Genomic DNA, 25,593 nt, shown 5'->3' with positions numbered 1-25,593 from the left:
TGTGTACAACATATAGATGGGCTTCTTTTCCTTGCCTCTCTGCAGCATGTTGCATTTGGTTGCCAGATCAACATTTTCCAAATAAAACGGACATTGTGGCACTGTTCAGTACTTGTTCTCCAGAGACTGTAAGCTGCTCTAGGAACTTTCTTAGCTGGAGTGGTGTAAATAGTAAATAAACAAATCACAATACACTGTATAAACCAGGCCCAACATACAGCCTGAGGGCCATACACAGCCCATGAGGCCTTTTTGGGTGGCCCTTGGCAACATTTGATGCCCCCCCTAGCCTTCAAGCTGCCTTCCCAAAGCCGAGGGGAGGAGGGGAGTGAGGTGCTGGACTTTGGGGAGGAGGTGTGAGGGCTCTAGGACCCTGCCAGAGCCTCAAGCCTCCTTCCCAAAGTCTGATGCCTTGTTTAGCCAACAATTGGGGAGGTAGCTGAGGCCTGGGGGAAGGCATCAAAATTTGGCCTTGCTGCCCTCCACCCTGTGACAAGGCAGTGTGCGGCCTGCAAATTCTGTATTGAAGTACTCTTGTGGCCCACTTGGTATGAAAAGTTGGACCGGCTTGATATGAACATTCAGTGCAACGGTTGCATCTTCTCAATCCCTTTTAACTTATGACTGTGTTGGCACCATCCACCCTAAGGTGGTAAGAATGAGTCATATACATGTTCATTTTAGTGGTTCTAACATGTCTTCACACCGTTTCTCTCTCTCTCAAAGAAAGAAGCCCACTCCAGATACTGGAGCAGGAAAGATGCTACTTGGAGAGCCTTCCTGTCAATCACATTTCAAGGGTAATCACATTTATCTGAGCAAAAGCTTCTTCTTTGATAAGGTGTCTGCCTTCATCTCTACAGAGAACTTAATCAAGAGATGCTGCACCCAAGACAGCAGAGATGCAACGGAAGCTACAAGGAACAGGGGAAAGGATAACAACACCACAGAATGTCAATACCTGGAAGAGAAATAGATGAGGGGGAGGGGTGAAAAGTGACAGGCGCCGTCAATTAGTATTTTTAATTGTTTCCCCTCAAGGGAGCCAAAGCCTACACCATACATCCAGCAGTTATTAGTGTTTTAAATGCTGTCTGGAAGGCTGCCAACAGCAGGAATTGGCCACAATTATCTAATACTAATGCAACAAGCTTATGAAGGCTGGAACTATCCTGAGGGGGGTATAATTTTGGTAGAGATAATCAGGAGAATCCTCCATATGTATTTCATTAGGGCATGTACGAATGAGTGTGTGTGTGTGTGTGTGTGTGTGTGTGTGTGTGTGTGTGTGTGAAATGAGATCAACTTCATTTATACTGCTGTGCTCCTTCTAGACCTGATCATGCGTCAGTAGCATGAGAGAAGGACGGAAGGAATGGGGGAAAGCTGTGCTTCTGGAGGAGGAACAGCTTTGCCTTGGGATAAAAGCCCATTTGCTGTTTGGTTTGTTATTAGGAGGAGGAGGAGGAGAACGCAGGAGTGTGTTTCAGTGCTGGATAGGGGATTGCATAGCCTTCAAATAAAAATGACATGAAAATGTTCAGTAAATGGCAGCATATACACACAAACACAAAGAAAGTGAGAGAGCGCTTTGAAAATAATACTCGGATTTGTTGCAAGCATGACTGGCAGGGAAACTGCATTTCTCGTCATGAGAGATGTCACAGGCAGGTACCCATGACAGCTGCACAAGCACATTGCACACAGGATATTAATAATAATAAAAGGTAATGCTATCAAGGTGTGTACGGGGGTGGATGGGTGCATACACATGTACATGCAAGAAGGAAGTGTTTAACCAGCAACACTGGACTGCAACTTCCAAGGACAAGGTTCCCTGTTTCAGCAAACACACAACTTTAGGTACATGCTATGATCATACAAAGTTGTGGCTAGCATTGGCGCTTTCTAGATACCCCTGATGAAACGCCATTGCTCTTACTACATACCCTCCAACATGGCAAGGTAAAAAACTGGGATGCAATCTTCCGGAGCAGCACTGCTGCACAAGTCACATGACCCATGCGAGATCGCAGCCCTGGAAAAAACCACTTTTGGGGGGCTAGATTGTGGTGCACAGAATGGTTGGCATGCTCTTGCACAAAAAAATGAGATGTCCTGGTTTTACAGGGACAGTTGAGGGGTATGTTACTGCATGGGAGAACACAATGGACTCCCACACAAACTAGCCACATCTGTCTGCGCTTCGGCTCCCTTGCCAGCAATGTTTGCAACTGGATTTGTTACTGTGTGGATTGCGAAAGGAGACATTTACATCTCCTCAAAGTGGTTCAAATAAGAACCAGCGAAGGCAGATTGTCCTGAACAAGGCACAGGAATCATGCCACCCTGCGGGCCTCATCGCTGTCACCATTTACCTCTTGGGGGAGTCCCTTCTAAACACAGGTGAAATTCCCTTGCAGTCCCTGGCAGAGAACAATTCCTACCCAGCACTCGCAGCCAGAGAAAGATTTTGGGTTACAAATTCACTGAATAATTCTCAGTAATGAATAAATGCAACGAAGTGCTGATTTGCTCACGGGGATTCCTGAAGCGGAAAAAGAGGCTAAACTCACCCCATGCATTATTCATCATGCCTCTCTTACAGCAGCAAGCACCTCTGCCTTTCTCTGCCTTTCTCTCCCTTTTGCCAAATGCTGCCTAGAGTTCTTCACACTACAGCAGCCCACCCTGGCCTGGTACAGCAGTCTGGAAGTTGGGACTCCGCTAAATTCCTTAATTCCTGTGTTACACAGGACGGTCCGGGAATCAGCATGTTTTCACATGAGTAGAATGTATCCTTTTATTAAAAATGCATCTCTGGGTTATTTGTGGGGCATAGGAATTCGTTCGTCCCCCCCCCAAAAAAAAGAATATAGTCCAGCCCATCACAAGGTCTGAGCCGGTGTGGTGTAGTGGTTAAGAGCAGTACACTCTTAATCTGGTGAACCGGGTTTGCGTCTCCGCTCCTCCACATGCAGCTGCTGGGTGACATTGGGCTTGTCATACTTCTTTGAAGTCTCTCAGCCCCACTCACCTCACAGAGTGTTTGTTGTGGGGGAGGAAGGGAAAGGAGAATGTTAGCTGCTTTGAGACTCCTTCGGGTAGTGATAAAGCGGGATATCAAATCCAAACTCTTCTTCTTCTTCTGAGGGACGGTGGACCGGCCGACAGCTGAAAAAGGTTGCTGACCCCTGATCTAGCTACATCTGACTGGCTACATGGCATCATGACATAATCACATGGGCTATTTTACCTCATTAACAAGAAAAATAAATAAAGGGCAGGTAAGGTAGACACATACCATGTCAGAGTATTTCCAGAAAAGGTGTGTGGATCTGCTTCTTACAAGTCCCTCACCTAGCAGGGGATATATCTTGATTGCACATGAATGAAGGGAAATGCTGTGACTATTATTTCTGCCTTGATCTTTTGTGAGTTTGGCGGAGAATTTCCAAAAAGAAAACTCTATATCTGTCTGGATATGACTCCACATCCTTGTCCAAACATGCAATATATTCTTCCAAATCTCAGACATAACAGAATTTGATTAGCAATAGTGTGGTGTAATGAACTCTCACATGAGCAGAGATTATTACTTCATAATTTCAGGACTGGGCCATACATATATTGTGCTGTGCTCTGATGTGCTCTGGCTCAAATGGAACAATCTTTTTTTTTCTTTTTCTTTTTTTTAGAGGGGGAAATGCTTTTGGATTATGAATAGTTAAGTGTGCCTCACATTTTAAAAGTTAGTGTGTGTTTTTGGCAACGGCTGTGTAGGTTTAAATGATACCTGGGTTTTTAAATGTATGCTTTAGAAAGTTCTATTTTGATGAAAACAGCAAGATTAAAACTTGCAGCCCTGCAAAGCCAAAAAGTTACCAGCCTTCCTCAAGCAGCTACTTCCTCACTGGAAATGCTCATATACAACCTCATACACTCCAAGTGTTCCAGTTTTCCAGGGACAGTGCTGGAATTACAGAAACCATCCGTGTTTCTGATTTGATCCTGGAGTGTCCCGCTTTTCTTTTTCCTCCCCTGCATGACTTGGAGAACAAAAGCAGAGTCCTGTTTCTACTGAAAATAAAATACCTGCGTCAAATGAAGGAAACAGTGAAGCTGGCATACAAAGAAGAAGAAGAGGAGTTTGGATTTGATATCCCGCCTTTCACTCCCTTTAAGGAGTCTCAAAGCGGCTAACATTCTCCTTTCCCTTCCTCCCCCACAACAAACACTCTGTGAGGTGAGTGGGGCTGAGAGACTTCAGAGAAGTGTGACTGGCCCAAGGTCACCCAGCAGCTGCATGTGGAGGAGCGGAGACGCGAACCCGGTTCCCCAGATTACGTGACTACCACTCATAACCACTACACCACACTGGCTCTCTTGCTATAATGTTGAAAGAAAAGGTCACCAATTCACTTTAAATTCTTTAATTGCAGTGCTTTTGCAGCTGGCCATTTTTTTTAAAAAAGAAACACGTGGAGTGTTTACTCCTTTATTGTAAATGGAGCCTGACACTGTCTACTCAGAAGTGAGTCCCACTGTATTCAATGGAGCTGACTCTCAGGTAACTGGGTCAAGACTGAACAGCCTCATACTGCAATCTGAAGCATTTTTACCCAGAATTAAGTGCCACGGAGTTCAATAGGATTTTCTGTCTAGTATGCTCCTGATCATTCTCACAGTTTCTTCCATCACCTTTGTCATCACCCTCCTCATTATACCCCATCTTTTCCCCCTGACAGAGACTCAAGGCAAACTTACAACTAACATTTAATTTCGTTCCATTTATCTGTTGAAGGTGTTGTACATGGTCGCTTCCTTCTCACAATTTTTCTTAACAACCACCCTGTGAGGTAGGTGGGGCAGAGAGGTTGCAATTGGCTCAAGGCAACAGATGCATATGCGCCCCTATTTTCATTGGAGAAACGTTGGAGGGTATGCAAACTTTTGCCGCAGCGCCAGATTCACAATCTTGGAAAAAGAGAAAAAACCCCACCCAAATCCTTTGCCTCCTTTGAGACCCACACAAGTGAAATGCAAAAGTAAAATGCTGAGTTATTGAAGAATCCGTGGTGAAAAAGTCATTTCACGTGTATGCAAAAATGTAAACAACTATGCCCAGAATATCGACTGTGCTGAACGATTCCTAGAGAGGTCCCTGTTCAGATGGGAGTGGAGCATCTGCCTTCTCGAAGATTCACACTTCCACATTTGTTGTGCTGCTTGTTGATATGCCCTCTCTGTGGCAAACACCTGCCCTGTTTCACAACCCTTCCTCACGCGGCTCTCAGTTTATACAGATTGTCTTATGCTTCGTGTATGAATTATAAATGCATACAACTTGCAAACAGGCGGTTCCCTGGCTGTTGACAAACACTTCTCCGCTCATCCGACCTGAAGAATGAACTGTGTGAAGGAACACTAATTACATCTACTAATCTCTGTGTTTGTGTGTCATCAGTAGCAAGCCTTTTCAACTGCTTATTTTAAGGGGGTGTTATTACTTGTGTGTCTCACAGCAAATTCCAGAAGCTCCAGAAAACAAACAGCAGCAGCAACAGCAGCAACAACCAGATCTGTGCTCAGACTGAGGAGTGGCAAAGAGAACCAAGTACTTCTCTTGATCTTTGGTTCCTGGTTTTCCATGGATAAAAAGGCAAACTCTAAAGGCACAGAATAAAATAGGAAAGTGGCAGTGCTGGATGTATTTGGAACACTGACAATCAAGCAACGCTGTTAGACATCCTCCACTTTGCACAACATTGTTCACCAGGGAGGGACTAGCCTTTTCACACGTCACATAGCAGCAAATTTGAGTTTGCCACTGTGTTATTCAGCACTCAATCCTGGCTACCTGAAGTGTGTAATTGCATGATAGATGGGCTTGCAAATACATGCTTGTCACATTCAAAACCCTACGCTTTAGAAAAAGGTCATGTGTGCAACAAGAGGCCCTGAACAAAAGCAGCACTCAACTCCATGATGATGACTGCTTCCTCCAAGTTGTACTTTGGGTCCCAGCTTCAGAAAAAAATTACAAGAACCCTGACTCTCAGTTTCTAGTTTTCAATTGCTTATGAAATGTTCCCAACTTCAATATGCCTATGTTTTTGCTACTAATGGTTTTCTATAAGCATGAAGTCATTTCAGTGCTGGGTGGATGGTGCCCACCCACCAAGTTTAATTATCCAAATCACAGAATCATAAAGTTTGAAGAGTCATGCAGTCCAGTCTCCCACAATGCAGGAATCTCAGCTAAAGCATCCATGACAGATGGCCATCCAACCGCTGCTTAAAAACCTCCAAGGAGGTAGTCCATTCCACCGTTGAGCAGCTCTTACTGTCAAAAAGTTCTTCCTGATGTTTAGTTGGAATCACCTTTCTTGTAACTTGAATGCATTGGTTCAAGTCTTGCCCACTGGAGCAGGAAAATACAAGCTTGTTCCATCCTCCATGCGACAGCCCTTTAGATATTTGAAAATGGCTGTCGTATCTTCTCTCAGTCTCCTCTTATCAGGCTAAACATACATACCCAGCTCCCTCAACTGTTCTCCATGAGGCCTGGTTTCCAGACCTTGATCATCTTGCACATGTTCTGGCTTGTCAATATCCTTGTGGCACCCAGGTGTGGTTTGACCAAGGCAGAATAGAGTGCTGCTTACTTCCCTTGATCTGGACACTCTGCTTGAATTAATACAGCAAATGCAAAACCCTAGCCTGTAGATCTATTTATAGATTTTATGGCTATGTGATTCTGTGGGGACTGAGGATCTACAGATGTATGGACCAGGACAGTGCTTTTTTATACATCTAAGGGTTGAGTCAGTGTGTTTTGGGTAATTAAATGTGATGGGAGGCAACTGCGAATGGGGGCTAAGTTTAAGGAGCTACAGGGGCCAGGAAGGGATGGGAGGTGTTGCTACCCCAGTGCACAACAGCAAGCAGGTCAGAGGTCCTGCTGGTAGTACAGGGGATGCTGGGGAGGCAGCTTGGGGAGATGGACTGTTAATGCACTTGGTGGTGAGCAGAAGCAGTGCTTTGGTTGTGGTGGGCATTGCTGGCACTGTTTTGAATGCCCTCGAAGTCTTTCATTAGCCCAGGGAAGGGGAAATCCCAGGAGCTTCCTGAAACAGGAGCTTATTGATACAGAAGCATGTTTGTCCAGTTGTTTTCCCAAAATGTGAGCACTATCATAAGAGGTACATAGAACAAAAGTTCATGAGGGATATCTCCATGAGCTGGTACTTTAAATATGCCCAAAATGCAGCTTCTGGAAAGACTGGTCTCAACTTTTTGGAACTCAAAGTCAAGCCACATTTCCCTGCTTTCAAGCATTCTTTGACTTGAGCACATGTTTTTAGTGTTGTGACACCAGTTTTCTGTAATTCTCTTCCCTTCGATGTGAAGCAATTGCCAACATTGTTATGTCTTTGACATTTGTCAGAAACTTTCTTTTCATTTTAAGAAGTCTTTCATTCTTGCCGGTTTTCAGGCTTCAATACTGCTTTATGATCTGTGCTATATTTTATGTTCCTCTTGTGCACACCACTCAGCTATTCTCTGAATGTAGAATGGTTTATAAATTATGAAAGTAAGTAAATAAATAAGTCTAGCACCTGTGGTACAAGCTGTTTTGAGCTTCCTTCCTTTTCTTCTTTTGCGTAACCAAATTATTTGACCCTAAATTGGTCCAGTCATCCTAAGCAGTCTTCAATAAGCAGTCCAGGTGCCCAGTGTTCACCTGCCACTTCTCCAAAGGCTTAGTAAAAAGGATAGCAGACTCCTAACCTGTTGAGATGATTCTGCAGTAAGAAACAGAGAAAAGAGGCCCCTACTTCAGCACTGCTGAGCTGGCGGTGCTTTAACAGTATTAAGATGCCAATGCTACTGGAGCTGAAGCTTCAGGGTGTGAAAATCCCAGTAATTCCCCTCCGCTTCAGCACATTATCTAGCCACAGTGAGCCCAGCAGCTGTTGGATCACTCCTTGTAACTACAGCTTAATAAGGTCAACTGCCTTAATTTCTGTCTGGCGAGGACTTACAATGCAATCCAGGAGCAGGCTTTGTTTGAAAGCACACTGGCAGGGTGGAAGAAATACAAAGTACCGCACCACTTACTGATGGCTGCTATAAAAGGTAGCAGAGAGACTGAATTCCTTCCCACGTGAGGAGGATTGTTTTCATCTACCGCTATTTAAGTTAGCTAGAAACTTGCACCAAGGTACAGGTGCGTGGCTATGCTTGTATGCAAATCAATTTAAGCTTAACTCACTGTCGCTTCTTCTTGAGGGTGGGTGAAACAGTCACTGAGAAATTATCATTCTGCCTTCTCCCCAATGGCCCTCTAGTCACATTTGCTTTCTTGGACCTCCGTTTTTAAACTCTAGAGGATGTTAATCCAGGCCACGGGTTGTACATTTTCCCTGTGTGCCAAGGTTACGGTGCCAGCAATCAGGAGAGCACAACTGACATCGCACTGATGGTCACAGGAGCCGGTGTGTGACAAGTACAGCTCCTCTACGAGCCTCACACCCCAGTGCTTCTGGTAAGTAAACCTGCTGGCCTTTCTGATTTTGCTTATTATTTTGCCTCACCGTGTGAGACACGGTAGACCTCAGCCTGCCACCTGACGTGAAGGAAAGGCGCGGAGGTGTCTATGATTAAACTTTCCAAGCTGGAAACCGCATCATCTGTAGAGTACCAATTCTGGGTCTATTTTTAGTAGAGCATAAAACAGCCCCAATGGGCCACTTTGCTCTGCGTTGGCTGCCCGTAGCCAAAGCTGGCTGTTCAACACGCAGCAGAAGAGTGGCACCATCAGGGCAGGACTTTGGGGCAGCTGTCCAGGACCCCCCACCCAGGAGGAATTAAATGAGCAGGAGGCCATAGAGCATTTTGTCCATTAGGGCCAAAGGAACAGTGTCCCACCACCCTCAGTCTGCCCTCAGCCGGCACCCACCTGCTAACCTTCTTACTTACAGCCAGTCTCAGGGATTGGCTCTTCATGTCAGCTTTCTGCTCCTTAGTCTCAGTGTTACCCTGACAGAACTCAGAAGGGAGCAGGATGGGCTTCCCTGCCTTTTGCCCCCCGCCCAGTTCCAAATATCACTAGCTGTCACTGGCAGGAGGGTCCCCAAGTGCAGCAAGACTGGCTTAGCACATTCTGAGAAATGAAGTAAGATGTATTAAAATACCTCACCCATTCTCCACACCTACATCACGAAGACCATTCAGTCCAGTGCCTAAGATTACCCAGCAGCAGAATAAGGTGCTAAATAAGGAGGTGGTAGTATGTTGAAGTGGTTGAATGGGCTGTACCACTTTCAATTACATATTATTACACAGGAGAGCATTAAAAATGATAAACACGGCACCACAATGCAACCCCTTGCAGGCAGAAAATTACATTTAAGTGCAAATTTGTCTATTTTGCTATTTTCTATTGGTGTGGAGGCTTTTTTAAAACTTATGAATGCACCCCAAAATTTCATCCTCTGCTCTCAGTTTGAAGTGCTGCAGTTCGTTTCAACCCCTCAGCATGTTAGAACATCTTATTCAACACCTAAATAAGCAAAGCATTAGGATCAAGCATCAAAGCAGATCACTACGCACCCCAGTAGATGAGGCTCCTCCATAGATAAGGCTGCCAGCTTCAAACCCAAGGGGTGGGCAGCTCAGCCAGGAGACCCATTTTGAGTCTCCTGATGCCAATCTCTCTCCAGTAGCAGAGACAGAGGAAAGGAAACAGAGAGCTTGTGTGGTGTAGTGGTTAGAGGGTTGAACTGGGACCTAGGGGAGCACGGCACAAGTGCCCGCTTGGCCATAAAGCTGACTGGCTGAAATTGGGCCAGTCACCATCTCTCAGTCTAGCCAACCTCACAGTGTCATTGTGAAGGGGAATACGGAAAAGGGGAGAACCACATATGTCACCTTGAACTCCTTGAAGGAAAAAGGTGGGGTGGAAATGCAATAATAAACAAAACAATTAAAAATAAAACTTTGTTGGCATTTCTGGTTTCAAATGAAGGGACCCTGGCATATGTCCCAGTCACATCATAGATATCCCAGTCACATCATAGTTGCTCCGTTCATCTCCTCAGCCTTTCCCATCCTGCATCTTCCATGGTGACTACAGTAGACCATTCCAGAGCTGCCATGGAGGGGAAGACTGAATGAGATATAAATAGAACAGAAACAGCTTTCTTGAATTAAACATTTGCTGAACACCCCATGACCTTTCCCTTGTTAATGGCATGATGGGGCAGTCAGGCATGTCCTGGCAATCCATGCAGAATTGTTGGCCTATTGCATTTCATAAATATGGCGAAGCATAATGCTTAAGGAACAGGAGACCTGATCAGATGAACTCAAACAGGCAATACAGCAGCAAAATGGGAAGGGTGAGATACATGCAAAGTGGGTTGAAATCATGCAAGTTCAGGCCTGTGGGGAGCTCAGAGGAGGCTGAAAGACATAATAACTGAGTACGGATATTATTTCTCTCCTCATTGCAGGGAGCCCTGGTTTTGCTCCTGATTAGGCTCACAGCAATGGCTTCTGGCTCTGCACTGAGCATCAGTTGCAGCATCAGGGGTAGACTTAAATAACAAGGAACAGAGACTGCATCTGGTCCATGTTGACAGAGCTACCTCTGCTTTTAGCATTGTGGGGAGGATAATAAACAGCCCATCAACAATGCATCTTGCCTTCATATCTCACTTAGCAAGATGGGACTCACACAACACCATGAGGTAGCTGAATGGACCAGGATAATTACTTCAGCAGAAGATTCTCATTGGCTTGGTAAGGTGTCAAGGGAAAATGAGTAAAAGTGGGAGTCAGTACTTTGGTCTCTGGGGCTCAATCAGGTCATGGAAGGATCTCCAAGTTTAGGGGAATCACGTGTCCAGCAAAGTTATGGAAGGATTCTGTTCAGACCTAATGACTTTCCCTTGGAAACGTGTGAGCTTCAAATTGTCGCATCATTTCCGTATTTAATTTGCATGTAAGTAATTTAATCTGCATGGGATTTGAATGCATGTATTGGATGGCAACTCAAGGCTGATGGAGTTTTTGCACTTCTCATGGGGTTGCACAGGTGGAGCGAGATATCAATGATTCTACAGACTGGGCAGCATTTCAATGTAAGGAAGCACGTTCCTGGAAGCATGACCTACCCCCATCTCCCTAGGGCCTCAATCCAGCCAGTTGGGTTGACCAGAAGATTTGTAGTCCCTTTCAGGTTGAGATTAAAATTGTGATGCAGCTCCTCAAAATCATGAGATCATTGAAATCAAGACATCTAGGAAAGAAATAGGGGTTGTCCTTCTTTTGCATCCAGATTCCAGAGGCTTTATGAACACTCTTTCATCCCTGTTTGAATGGAGTTTATTTGTGCAGGAAACTGGTATATAGATTTAACCAAAAAAAAAAAAGAAATTGAACTGAAATAAATCATGTTATTGGAACCACATGACTCCATTTGTGTAACCTCTTCACAGGCTGCTGGTTTGCTTTCAGAAAAATTCAATGTGCTGGTTGAATTACCTTTAAGGTCCCAAATGGCTTAGGGCCAGCACCTATCATGTGAACTTGCCCACTCTCTGAAAACCATGGGGGAAATTGTACCATTTGATGGGAATATGCGATGGCAGAGTCTTCTCTGTTGCTGTGCCCAGGCCTTGGTCATCTTTGGTTCCCTCTTGCATGATGCCCCATTTCAGGGGGAATATTTTCCGTTTGTGGCAGACTTTTGGTCTTCCTCCACCCCACCCCCACCCCCCACCGTTCCTTTAGTATCACCAGCTTTTAGATTCTCTGTTGCTTTGTATTTCTTATTTTTGTTTTCATTTATATGCATGTGTTTCTATTGTTTGGGACCATTACCTGACAACAGTGGAGAGTACTAAGTACTTGAGAGCAGACACAATAGGACAAAACAGATGAATGTCTAGGAGTGGAGGCATCAAGCTGCATATTTTATGGATATTTTGCACTGAAACTTGGGGAGAAAAAAAGACTTCAGTTATTTTAAAACTTAATGTATCTTAACTGAGTGCAGAAATGTTGGTACTGTTCCCATAAGAAAGCTTCCCTGTTCCCAAGAACAGAAAAACAGGCATCTAAAATTTCAAGTAATGCAGAAGTACCTATGGACTGATCCAGTCTGTCCCTTTGAAATATACTTGGAGTCGAGAGTGGATTTCATGCTCTTTATTCAGCTCATAGTGGTGAGGAGGAATGAAATTTCCCCCAAAATATCTGCTTTATATACATTATTTACACAGTGGGCTGCACGTGATTGGCTAATTCCGGGATTCTCCTGTAGGCCAATCAGGTTGTGGATTCACTTCCACCTGGAGCTGGATTGGGTGGCTCCTGCAGACCAATCATACTGCTGCATTCTCATAGAATCATAGAGTTGGAAGAGACCACAAGGGCCATCGAGTCCAACCCCCTGCCAAGCAGGAAACACCATCAGAGCACTCCTGACATATGGTTGTCAAGCCTCTGCTTAAAGACCTCCAAAGTAGGAGACTCCACCACACTCCTTGGCAGCAAATCCCACTGTCAAACAGCTCTTACTGTCAGGAAGTTCTTCCTAATGTTTAGGTGGAATCTTCTTTCTTGTAGTTTGGAATAGTTTCTTGTAGTTTCTGAATCCTATTGTTCTAGGACCAATCAGACTGCTGCATTCTGAATCCTATTGTTCTAGGACCAATCAGACAGCTGCATTTTGGATCCTATTCAACTCAGTACATAACACCCTTGAAAGTGGTAATTACATGTGTGCGTATGAAAGATTGTGCGAGAGCTGGACTAGGATCTGGAAGACGCAGGGGCAGCTGGTTCCATTTTGCCGCCTGAGATGGAGTGAAAAGGTGCCACACCGCCACAGCCTCACTTGTTGGGTTCTTGCAGTGGTGGCTTCCAGCAAGATCACACAGAACTCTCACGAGATCTTGTTGGAAGCCACGACAGCTGCTACTCGACCCTCGCAGCAAAGTTCACTTGGGTAACTTTGGGCCTTGGGCCATCCACCAACTCTCAGCCTAAACTGGATAACTGTGAGGATAATATGAAGAAGGCAAGAGCCATCTGGGCTACCTTGAGCTTCTTGGAGGAGAGATAGCATCTAAATGCAATGAATAAACAAAGACTAGGGGCCAATGAAGTGTGTGTGTGTGTGTGTGTGTGTGTGTTAGAGAAAGGATGTTCTAATTGTGAGAAGAGGATGTGGTAAGGAACCGGATTGTCCCTCTTCATTAGTAAGTTGAGTAGATGGAGGAGGAGGAGGAGGAGGAGGAGGAGGAGGAGGAAGAAGAAGAAGAAGAAGAAGAAGAAGAAGAAGAAGAAGAAGAAGAAGAAGAAGAGATAAATAGCTGCATTCATTTGAATGTTTTTATTGATATGTGCCTAAGTTCCCAGGGGATTGACAAGCAATAGGCATGATAATACTGGCACTAACAAGATTTAGTTGATTAACCATCTGCCTTGTTGTAAACAATTGATTACACTTAAATAAATTTGCCTATCTCTAAGGACTAAAAACAGGCACCTTTCCCATGATGTTGAAGGCAGAGTGCGAGAACTAGCAGCCTAGCAGGAAAAATATTTTTAAAATATGCCATTCCAATTCTCTTTTACTTAACCTGTCCAAGCTAGGACAACTGCAAAAACACTCATTAGTTTTATTAAGGGATTAAGGTACCTTAATCAAATCAATCCATGCTTGCAGTCCAGGATGTTAGTCTTCTAACTACCGCAGTTTGGCTATGCACAGAATACTTCACAGAATGGAGACTGAGAGGCAGTCATCTTAATTTTGGGCTGTTACAGCATTTGAGATGTTCCTCCCAGCCCATTACTGTATTTGTTTTAACACAAATGGAATGTTGGTTGGTCAGTTCATCTACCCTGAAAGCCTGACATAGGCGAGCTAGAGAAGGATGTGTTACTGAGTCTCAAATGGCTTAGATCAGGGAATAGGGCAGTCACCAGGCTAGAGAGAGAGAAAATATGTGATTGGATGCTGTTCCTGAGATACTGCAAACATGATGTTGAGGGAGATTCCAAAGCAGGTGAAATGAGGCCTGTGCCAAAAATCTTGAAAATTTATTACTTCTTTAGATCATTTGTATACTGTCATTTGCACAAGCCACAGAAAGGTTTATGATAGGCAAATAGATTTTAAAGCCTATAAAATCACACAATACATATTACAAATCACAATACATATTACAAGTAGCAGCTGCAACCAGCCATCTCCTTCATCAAATGCCTGCCAAAAAAGATGAGTCTTAACTAGCTGCCTAAAATGGTAAGCAGATGGAGCCAGATGCAGGTCAGTGGAGGTGGGGCGTTCCACATAGGTGGAGCCATCACTGAAAAAGCCCTTTCCTAGCCCCCTGTCCTCATGAGAAGAGAAGACCTCATGAGAAGAGAAGACTCCCTGGAAAAGACCCTGATGTTGGGAAAGATGGAGGGCACAAGGAGAAGGGGACGACAGAGGATGAGATGGTTGGACAGTGTTCTCGAAGCTACCAGCATGAGCTTGACCAAACTACGGGAGGCAGTGGAAAACAGGAGTGCCTGGCGTGCTCCGGTCCATGGAGTCACGAAGAGTCGGACATGACTAAATGACTAAACAACAACAACAAGCCCCCTGTACCATGCACCTCTTATTAAGGCCTCATCTGCTGATCTTAGGACACGTGGCTCAATATGAAAGGTGTTCCTGCAGAGATTATTTTTTTTAACTATTTGTTGGATGGATGGGGTTGGGTGGGGAGAGTGAAATGAATCTCCAGGAAATAACAGGGCTGGGAAATAAATATGTTCAAATTATTTGGGACACAAGCTTGCTAACTACCTTTGTGGGGCAGGGAGTGTGTTCCTTGCCTTTTAATATAAAAAACACAGGCTCTCTCTGCAGTTTCTTGCCAGCTGAACTTCCTGAAATGCCTTGGGACTGATGGGACTTCCCGTTGCATCTTGCCACTTCCAGGGCATTCCAGAAAGTATGGCTGCCAGGAAGTGGCACCAGGCTCTCTCCACAGCTTCCCAGTCATCACATTTCTGGGCAAGACCCAGGGAAGTGAACAACAGCCCACTCTAAAAAAATAATCAGAGAAATATATTCCCCAGCTAAGAAGGTAGCAGAAAACTGGTGACAGTTTTCACAGCAGGAGATTATGAAGTACCACCTTGCTGGCTTATTTAGAAGTTGGTGCTACAGGTAATGATGGCAATGACGCTTGGATTAATTTGTAGCTCTCAAGAAACCTTATGCTAGCCCTATGACACCTTGCTCTTATCCCCACTTACAGAACAACCCACACAATTCAAATTACAGAATAACAGGACTCAAAGGGATTGCCTTTAGTTGTTGACCTATTTATCCCACTTCCTCTGATAGGATTGTGGCAGCCTACAACAGGAATAGCGTCAACATTTTGAATTCGTTCCTTTTTGTAGGTTGCTCTGAGATTATCGCTGTGATGAGTTTATAATTAAATAAACTCAGAAAATGTTAAGATTGTGTAACTATTATGAAAAGAAGCATCATAATATCAAATGACTACTATGACCAGAAAAGATTTTATGTACATGTCCTAATAAACCACCTCAATAGAGCGCAGAAGTTCACCAAACATTTGCCTAGATCAAATGGCCTGTGGAACAAAACAAACAAAAGCCTGTGGAACAATTAGAGCTGGGAATTCCATAGAACTGGGGCCACTACTGAGAAAGCCCTGCTGCATCTATCTGCCTTTGGGCTACAAGCTGATTTTAATAGTTGGACAGCCTCTTCTGGGGAAGAAATATTGCCTCAGAACTGGCAGAGCTATCTGGATCAAAACCAGCATTCTGTAATGGGCCCAGAAGCCAACTGGCACCCAGTGTTGTTGACAAAAGCTTGACTGAATGTGTTCTCTTTCTCCTACTGTTGTTAACAATCAGGCTGCTTCTGAACTGTTTCAAGCACAGCCTCATAAGAAGTGTATTGCAGTAAATTATCCTTAAGGCTACATAGGCAGAAATAATGGGTGTCAGGACCTAGATCTCAGAAAGACCCTGATCTGCAAATAACAGAACTGTCAGAACTGTGAGCCGTGGCTGTTAGTCACTGACAAGCCTGGAAATCTGCCCTGCCAGAGGTAGGGACATTCTGGTTCTAGTGGACAGTGCCTCTTTTCCTACAGACCATCTGGATTTCCCACCATCATTTCCATCTTGTTTAGATTCAGGCACAACATGTTCACTCTCATCCACACAGCTTGTTCAAGTGTATGAAGGGTTTTTAAAAGTAATTACTTAATACTTAATACTTAACATAATACTTATATTCTTGCTTTGCTAGGCATGCTTTGATGTCAATGAATGGTTGGGTTCTTTTGGTGAATGAAGAAGAAATGCTGCTTTCTTGCTTATAATCAGTTTGCCTTGGCCTTATACAACTAGCAAGGAATAGGGGCCAGAGTCTATGCTGCCTTACAGCTCAACCTAATCTGCCAGTTCCAAACAGAGGGAGGTAGTAGCACAGTGCATACGTAGAATCAAGGCAGGCCCTGACCACTTGCCATTAACCACTTTTTAAAAAATACACTTCCAAATCCCTTAAGATTTGCCTTCTAGCCCTTCTAAACTGTTTAAACATTTGCTGTATTCACAGGGAAAGAATGAATTGTATTCAAAGCAGCACTGCAAGGATCCTTGTGCAACGAAACCTTCTTACAACAATTATGTGACCATCTCAAGGAGGTAGAGAAGATAGACTGAGGAGTGATTTGACTTCTGACCCCCCTGGACCCAACCAAGCACTGTGTCTGCCTTTAATGTCAGGAGGTAGACAACCTTGATTTCATGCTGGGGACAAGGAGGCAGAACCCAGGAGGCAAGGGGGGGGTGGCATAGAGGGAGAGGGAGAAGAGGGTGGTAGAAATTGTATCAATGTGTTGAACTAAGTGAGAGACTCGGGAAACTAGATAGAGGAGACAGTCACGGAGAAAGGACATGGTTTGAGGGACCTCCACCCCCCCCCAACACACACACACAAAGTGACGCAGCACACAGAGCAAGGAGTTAAAGCATGAGAAGGCACATTTGGTCTGCAGAAATAAAGCCTTCATTTTTAACAAAACTCTTGACTTTTCATTAATAGCAAACACTGTTAGAAACATGGTGACAGGTGTTTAACAACAGGACCCCCTGTGGAGCAAGAAAAAAGAGGGGGAGTGCCCCTCCCACTTTTGATCTTGCCCTGCCTGCCACTAGCTCTAACTCCTGCCCCCAGCCAGCATGTACTGCATAGAATCATAGAATCATAGAATTGTACTACACAGGGGAAAAAACACCTTTCCCAGCTTTGCTTTATATCCACCCACTCTTTGAGGGAGTCTTCATGGATGCTGGTCTCACACAACTTTGAAGACAGCTTTCAAAACCGGACCTCAATTTTTTTTTATAAAAAAAAATACAATGTGAACTTCTCCTGTGTTAACAATCCAAATACAAAGAAAAGCCAGGAATTCAGATGTGGAAACTTAATCAAATTTTAATTGCCATTCAGCAAAATGTGCATAGAAGAGATTCAGAACTCAGTCGCAGTACCTGGCTCCTCCTGGTGAAGTGGCGGTTATCTTTATCTTGTTACACCTGACAGATGGGTTGTATCCTGTTATATTTGTATCCCCTGAATGAAAACGTGCTGATGATATTTGAACACATTTGTTTATGTGCAAATATATGTATATATGCATCAATACAGATATGGCTATTTAGATATGGATATAATCAACAGCAGTAAATCCACCCACAGAATGTAAACAACTACCAGATATCATCGAAGCACAATTTGACAACAAGCTACAAGCATGGAAAGTTTCCTTGCAGTGCACCCAGTAAGAACAGAAGTTCTGAAACCGTGATCCATGTGGACTGGGGGTGGTCTGCTAGCTCCATTTAGGTTGTGGAAAAGTTGAGAAAATTTGTACTTGGCCCTGCATTAGATTCCCCACCACCACCACCAACAGGAGAGATTGGCTCCATTTTGATTGAGAGCCAGTGTGGTGTAGTGGTTAAGAGCGGTAGTCACGTAATCTGGGAAACCGGGTTCGTGTCTCCGCTCCTCCACATGCAGCTGCTGGGTGACCTTGGGCCAGTCACACTTCTGTGAAGTCTCTCAGCCCCACTCACCTCACAGAGTGTTTGTTGTGGGGGACGAAGGGAAAGGAGAATGTTAGCCGCTTTGAGACTCCTGAAGGGGAGTGAAAGGCGGGATATCAAATCCAAACTCTTCTTCTTCTTCTTCTTGATTAAGGCTGGATTAACCAACATGCTAACATTAGCCTGTGATGTTCATAATATGATGCTGGGGCTGATTCTGGGAGTTTCTGCAAAATATATGTTCTTTCATCGAGCTCTGACTGCTCTCCAAATGGTTAAAGCTACAAATCTCCACCTCTCCTTCAGCAACTGAGACAACACAGCGAGCCAAGCAGCCAGTCCATGAGGAGGATATAGTTGTTTTGTTATATAGGATCAACAAATATATATTCAGCAACTAAACATTAAAGTTTTCAAGGAAGCATGCAGGTTGCAAAACTTGAACCCTGGTCTCGATACAAATATTCATTCCGCAGGCAAGAAATATGCTCACAGAGGCAAACTACATGTTACACAGAAAACTGCAAAAGCATAGCAAAACTGACAGTTTCTTCTCCTAGGCAAAGCAGCTTCAGAAAGGGATGTTGTGAAGTGGCAAAGTGCAGGGTGTGCTTAATTCATCCCATGCCTGGTATATTTTCTCCATTTCAACTTCCCCAATTGCCTCTCCACTTACAGGATTCCGGACATGTATCTGCAAATTTATGAGATTGCACACATCTGGAAACTGGCTGCAGAGTTGCAGAAGGCAGGTATCTGGCAGGAAAGAGTTAAGTGCATGAGCACACCAACTGCTTCTCTCCTACAGACTGTGCTTGCAAACCTCCTTTCTATAGAAGCAGCAGCTATTTAGGTTTCTATTTCCTACATTCTCATGTAACAAGTAGCTTGTTTCACAGAGACAGAATCAATCGGCTCTTAGATTGGAACCAATGCTTTCTCCATAATCTATTAGGACACCAAAGCAAATATTCTGGAGATAGCTCCTGTTTCACTTCCTCATAAGTGTTGCTGGGAACAAGACACCCATTGGGTATCCTACCCTTTTTCAATGGATTGTGATAGTCAACAATCATGTCTCAGAAAATGTTACAATAAATTAGAAGGGAAGCCCTTTGGTATCGAGTAGTCACTGATCCAAAACTGACCCTTGTTGGCCTGCTGTCTGTAGTTCTAGGAAATATTCACTGCCCTGTGGAGGTCGTGCAGCAACATATCCTCTTAGTGGGGATTAAGTGCTAGAGTAAAAGGTAAAGGTAAAGGACCCCTGGATGGTTAAGTCCAGTCAAAGGTGACTATGGGGTTGTGGTGCTCATCTTGCTTTCAGGCCGAGGGAGCCGGTGTTTGTTGACACACAGCTTTCTGGGTCATGTGGCCAACATGACTAAACCACTTCTGGTGCAATGGAACACCATGACAGAAACCAGAGCTCACGGAGACACCGTTTACCTTCCTGTCACAGCAGTACCTATTTATCTACTTGCACTTTGATGTGCTTTCGAACTGCTAGGTTGGCAGGAGCTGGGACAGAGCAATGGGAGCTCACTCTGTTGTGGGGATTCGAACCGCCAACCTTCCGATCAGCAAGCCCAAGAGACTCAGTGGTTTAGACCACAGTGCCACCCCCAGCATGATGCCCTGCAGATGTTTTGGACTACCCTTCCTTCCCATCAGACCCAATCATCATGGCCAAGGAACAGAGATGACAGAAGTTGTGTAGCTAAAAATATATGGGAAGCACCAGTTTAGCGAAGGCTGCTCTGGAGCGCAGAAAGTTTGTTCCAATCTGACAGAACAAAAAAGATGGTTTCTTCAAGACCCAGTGATAAAAATTTGACCTCTCGGTCTCCTTCTAGTCAAACATTTGTATAATGTCACATTTTAATATCTATTCCTGGAAGAACAACTGTCATAAAGACTTCCTTGCAACCAGAGGTTGCAAACAGATTATAAACACTCCACTTCACTGTCCCACTGATAGGCAAGGAAGGATCGCTGAGGCAATTTTACACTAAGAGAAAGCTGTAATTGGATCAGACCAATGGAATATTTAGCCCAGCGTTCCATTTTTTAATAAAGACGACTTCTGCCTGATTTAAATAAAATGTCTAACAGAATGAAGTACTGCCAGAGACATCCATTTACTATCAATCATTTGGAGCCTCCAGCATTTCTGTGCTTAGAAATCCATTCAGCAAGATGGCAGAGATGCCTTGGCCACCTTAATTAAAAGTCTTTGTCAATACGCCTCTCTTTTATGAACTTGCCTTGTTGTTGTTGCTGTTGCTGTTGTTGTTTTAAATCCACTTGCACATAAGAATATACGAAGAGTCCTGCTGGACAAGACTAATGATTCTGTTCCTCACAGGGGCCAATCAGGCGCCTCTGGGAAGCTCATAGGGAGGGCAGGAAGGCTGTTGCCCTCCCCTGTTGCTTTGCCCTCTCAGCAGCTAGTAAATCACATTCCATTGCAAAAGGATCCCAAGCGACAGTTTTGTGGGAAAGAGGGAGAAGAGCTCCTTTTGTTCACTTTGCTGCATGTTCATTTCAGAAGGTGCCCTCCAGTTCTGGAATTTTGTAGAGGTGCAGTGGAAGAGCAGTTCAGGGGGGGGGGATTTTTATTATTATTTTGTTTTCCTCTTTTGCCCCAGGCCATTCAGAATTGTGTACATCTCTATCCAATTCTCCCTTGGCTGTTACATATGTAAGAACATATTCTATAATAGATATTTCCCTGTTTCATTAAATTTGTCTTGGTAAGGTGGGGCTACCATAATCGATACACAAAACAGGGGACATAGATGGTCCAAGAGTTAATAAAAGGGCTCAGGGATACTGTATTGTCCTCTATTCATTCCTTCTCTAAAAATGCTAATGCTCTATGTGTTGTTTTGAAGAACCGTAACCTAATGATGCCCTATCCATGCAGTAGCAACAGGGCTCACTTGGCCATTTCTCTATTGCTGAGGCAGAACCAGTCTTCTAGGAAGCAGCGCGGTGAGCCAACCTTCGGATCGACCGGTGGCTAGCTGCTTCCTATGGTTCCAGAAAAGCAGTGGGCATAGCAATCCTAGCCCTCATTGAGCAGCATTGGGGTGTGATGGAGCTCTGTAGCCACCACTATATCTGCAGCCCTGCCACTCACGCTGGCTGACCGAGGGCGGAATGCAATGGGGCAGGCAAACCCCTGCTCCATGTTACACCAGCCTAGATGTCAAGTGATGGCACTTGGGGGGCACTTGGGATCCAGTAGGTTGTGGGCTGATTCAGCCTCTCCCCACAGATTGTTCTGTTTTGGGGGTCTCTGTGTGATACCACTCATGGGGATCCTGTCCATGGTGCTTCCATTATACTTCCACTCACTTGCATTTGGGGTGGGTGAAATAGGGGACTTCATGCTGAAGAGTGACACTAGCATCACTCCACTGGCAGAGGCTGGCACAGCCCTTTTGGGCTGAGTGGAGACTGCCACCCCATTTCACCCTTTGGTTTCGCAGATCAGGGTTTGGCTACAGTCACAACTGGTAACTGTTATCAGGATCTCCATGTATGGCGAACTCTGGATTGTACTTTTACTTGTCACCGCTTTTAGATCCACTTGTAACATTAATTCCTGCTTAGTTTTTGCAAGACATGTGTTATGAGGGTGTTCAACTCCATTTGGCCATGCACTGTATATGACTCAAGCAACAATTATTTTCATTATTTCTCAGTTCCTCTTAGGCCAACAGGTGTACCTCATTTGCCACAAGTGGATATGGCCCTGTTGTTTCCAGTGAGATAAACAGGCACAGCCTTCCTCCCTAGACCTCACTCCACACACACCAATAAGATTCAAGAAACATTGTTTTATTTTTCAAATATTATCCCTGCCCTCCCTATATGGTGCCTGAGGCAGCACTCATGGTGTTTTCCCATTTTATCTTCACAAAAATCCTGCTAAGAGACTTGCTTTATGCCACTCCATAAGTGAACTTCATGACCAAGATAGGATTTGAATCCAAGTTATCATCAGTTCAGGTCTCACACTCTATACCATGCACCACACCACTCTCAGAATCATAGAACTATAGGGTTGGAATGGACCCAAAGGATCATCCCCTGAAAAGCAGGAATCACAGCTAACACTCACACACTCAACTTTAATATAAACTTAAGATGTATTCCTGGATCAGGGCCATGCAGTAAGAAATTGCCCCAGTTGGCAATGCTCTTCCCTTAAGGCCGTTTGGATATCTGCCTTCATACACTTGTGGTCAAAAATCTCTGCCAAGACCCTTCTAAGATCTATAAGTGTCTAGAAGGACATCAGTGGTACATCGTTGTGAGGGCAGGAGCGATGTATCTTTTACATAAGAGCAATGGCAACATGCAAGCTGCCACACAGCGCTTCAGTCTCCTGCTTCTCTGCCTTGTTCTCACCCACCCACCAAATATTAGAGTTCTAAGGCTTGGGTTTTGGTGGTGATCTGCATTCAAAAACATACAAGGAGATTCTGAGGGCAAGAACTAGGCTCCCATGTCTCCTTGCTTAATTGACACCATCAGTCATTTCAATGCATCACCCCAAAAGAGACATTCTGTAGGGGCAGCTTTCTGAGTGGGAGATGCTCTGTCAGTCGTTGTCTGATGGATGGCAGTCCAGGGTGATTTTAAATTCACACAAATTAATTCAGACTGCTTTTCAGAGTAGCTGGTCAAACAGAACATTTGAAAGACACCAGTGGGGAAATGGACATGCTGATCAGACTTTCTATTTTTACAAGTATTCATTGGTTTGTTTTTAAAGGAAGCAATGCAATAAGTTAGACCATGCTCGTTTATGAAATAGAATCAACTTTTTGGAAAGGTATTTGAGCTTTTTTAAATTCAGTGAATGATAAATAATGCTCTTTGTTTAACATGTCTTACAGCGTGGGCTTCATCTGGCTATTTCTTTTGAGCTGAGAGACAAGCTACCTTACATCCTCTCCCTTAGGAGTTCGTTAAATGTTCTAGCACTCTATTCTTTAGCCTGCCTCTGGCTCTAGATTATAAAGGATATCCCTGCTGGGAACCAAGAAGGAAGGAAGGAAGGAAGGAAGGAAGGAAGGAAGGAAGGAAGGAAGGAAGGAAGGAAGGACTTTTCCTGCCCTCAATCATGATTTTACCTAACTTGTTAATTGTTTTGTGACTTTTTTATTTGCTGTTAGTATAGAAAAATGAGAAGAAATAGATTTTTAGATTTTTATTTCCAAATTCCTGTGGGGGACATCCACATATGTGGCAAAATGTAACCTGGTTAAAGTATTAAACCAAGAAATATGAACACTTACTTATAAGTTAGAATGAAGTGGCAAGGCATTACAGGTTTGGGACAGTGGAAGCAAACCCGTGTGTTCATGCTTGCCTCCTCCTGTCAACATCTTCTCATTTCTTAAGTTGAAAATGTTTCATTTTTTTAACATACATCTTGAAAAGCTAATCATTTGGGGTATTATCAAACACTTTTATTTTTACCCCCACATTTGTCTTCTAAAGTATCAGTGAATAGCTAGAATCGCAGAAAATCATCAAATAGGGTCACCACTGCGATACAGCTGATAGTAATGTTAAACACACACACAAAATTCCTTTCCTAGAAGCACCAGTTACAAAACTTAATGTTGTTGTTGCTGTTGCTGCTGTTGTTTGCTACCTGTGAGATCTCAAATAGTGGTTCTCACATCCTGGATCAAGCTCATACAATGAGCTCTGAAGTGGATTGATATGACTTCCAAATTAAACTTTGAAAGATAATTAATTACCAGAAATGGCTGTGGGTGTTTGGCAGAGAGACAACTAGCTTCCAGTGCAATCTTCTATTAGCTTCTAAATCTGTTGGGAAGAATAGGATTAGATGCCAAGGATATCTATAGGATTAAAAAGCAACGTGTTGGACTAATTCATCCCACCACAACCAAATGCCAGGGACTGGCGGGGGAGGAAAGGAGGACAGACGGGAAACAACAGAAAATATCAGTTTGATGATGCGAGATAAGAGCAAGAAATAGCACTGTAAAGCCTTCAGAACCCTCTCGAAAAAGAAGCACTGTGTAGCAGCATGTTTCAGAAAATGACAAAATAAAGAGGCACGGTTTCGAATTCCACTCATTGTCGGCATTTTTGAATAACAAAGCTTACCTTTGCGAAGCAGAGACACCTGTTAGGTGATGAGGAAGCGTCTCTCTTCTGTGCGAGGTTTCCCAGGCGAGCTGGGCAAAGATGCTCTGACTTTCTTTCTCCTGGCGGACTGGATGCCTGCTCCTTGCTGTAAAGATGCCGCCTCTGTCAAGTGCTGGAGGTGCTGCGCCTCCGAATCCTCTTCTCTTGCATAAGTAGCTGCCCACAGCTCTGGTGTTGAAAGCTCTTGATTTGCTTAGCGTACAAGCGGGTCTCTCGCTCGCCGCGATGCTCACACATTTGATTCACGTTTGAAACTCCTCCAAAGACGCTGATGTCAAGCAGCTTGCCAAGCATTTATTATCTCGGCAGGGAGCTGTCCGAATCCAGGGTGCTGAAATCAAACTCCCCGCGCGGGGGCCAGGAGCACAAAGCCTTCCCCGGAGGGAGCTGCCCAACAACGTGGTGCTGAATTCAAGCTCCCAGGGCAAGGGGGCTTCTGTATGCAATGCTTCGCGCAGGAAGCCACAGCGAGCACACCCTCTGCTTAAATTCTTTGCTCCCAGGATACCAAAGCGATGGAGGAAAGATCTGAACCTTGTAAAGGGCTTTCATTTGTTATGGTACTGATACTTCCTTCTGGTCGTCAGGATCAGTACTGATCCTTAGAAACAATAGGAAGGGGAAGAACGTTGTCCTGTTTGGATTCTGTAGGTGGATCCCAGTACAGAAACCACCATAAAGGGGTTCCCTCCCCAAGGCTATTAAGGGACTGGAGGCAGCAGAGGGTTATCTCAGGATGCCTCTTCACAATCCTCAAGTGGGCGTTAACCTAAAGCCATAAATGCATGTTTGTGACAACATCTGTTAAACGTCCTGAAATTTCTAGCTTCAAGGGTTAAGGGTAAGAATGTAAATTAAGGCAAGTTATAAAAGAAATAAAAGGGAGAAGAAATGACAGGCAAGTAGATAAGACCCAAAGCAGAAAGGCAAAGCCTTGCAGCATTTTTCACATGCAGCTGCCATGACTCCAAGATAGTAGCTGGTGGGATCTATTTTGTTGTTTCTAGAACTCCAAGATCCACCAGATGGAACCGAGTGCAAAATACTCAGAGAGAGAGGAAGACAGGGCACCCAGGAATTCGCTTTTAGTACCAAAATTGAACTCACTGTCCTTTCACACAAAAGTCCATTCTAGGTTCTCTCCAAACTTACTCAATTTCAGCAGATTAATGTGGCATTTGAAAAAGGTGTTGCTATTGTTAAACAGCTGGGAGC

General features: G+C 44.2%; 1 protein-coding gene across 1 annotated transcript in view; it reads right to left on the bottom strand.

Annotated features, from left to right (window-relative positions):
* GRM2 (glutamate metabotropic receptor 2) overlaps positions 1 to 25,175 on the bottom strand; it is an 85,676-nt gene extending 60,501 nt beyond the window's left edge. The window contains exon 1 of the mRNA XM_082214496.1: positions 24,337 to 25,175. The gene's annotated coding sequence lies outside the window, so the exon portion shown is untranslated. The remainder of the gene's footprint in view (positions 1 to 24,336) is intronic.
* Positions 25,176 to 25,593: the final 418 nt, after the last annotated feature.

The sequence above is a fragment of the Podarcis vaucheri genome (genome assembly GCF_965113315.1).
Source record: "Podarcis vaucheri genome assembly, chromosome: 2".
Lineage (NCBI taxonomy): Eukaryota > Metazoa > Chordata > Lepidosauria > Squamata > Lacertidae > Podarcis > Podarcis vaucheri.
Note: the sequence above shows the minus strand (reverse complement) of the source record. Positions and strands in the feature narration are given on the sequence as shown.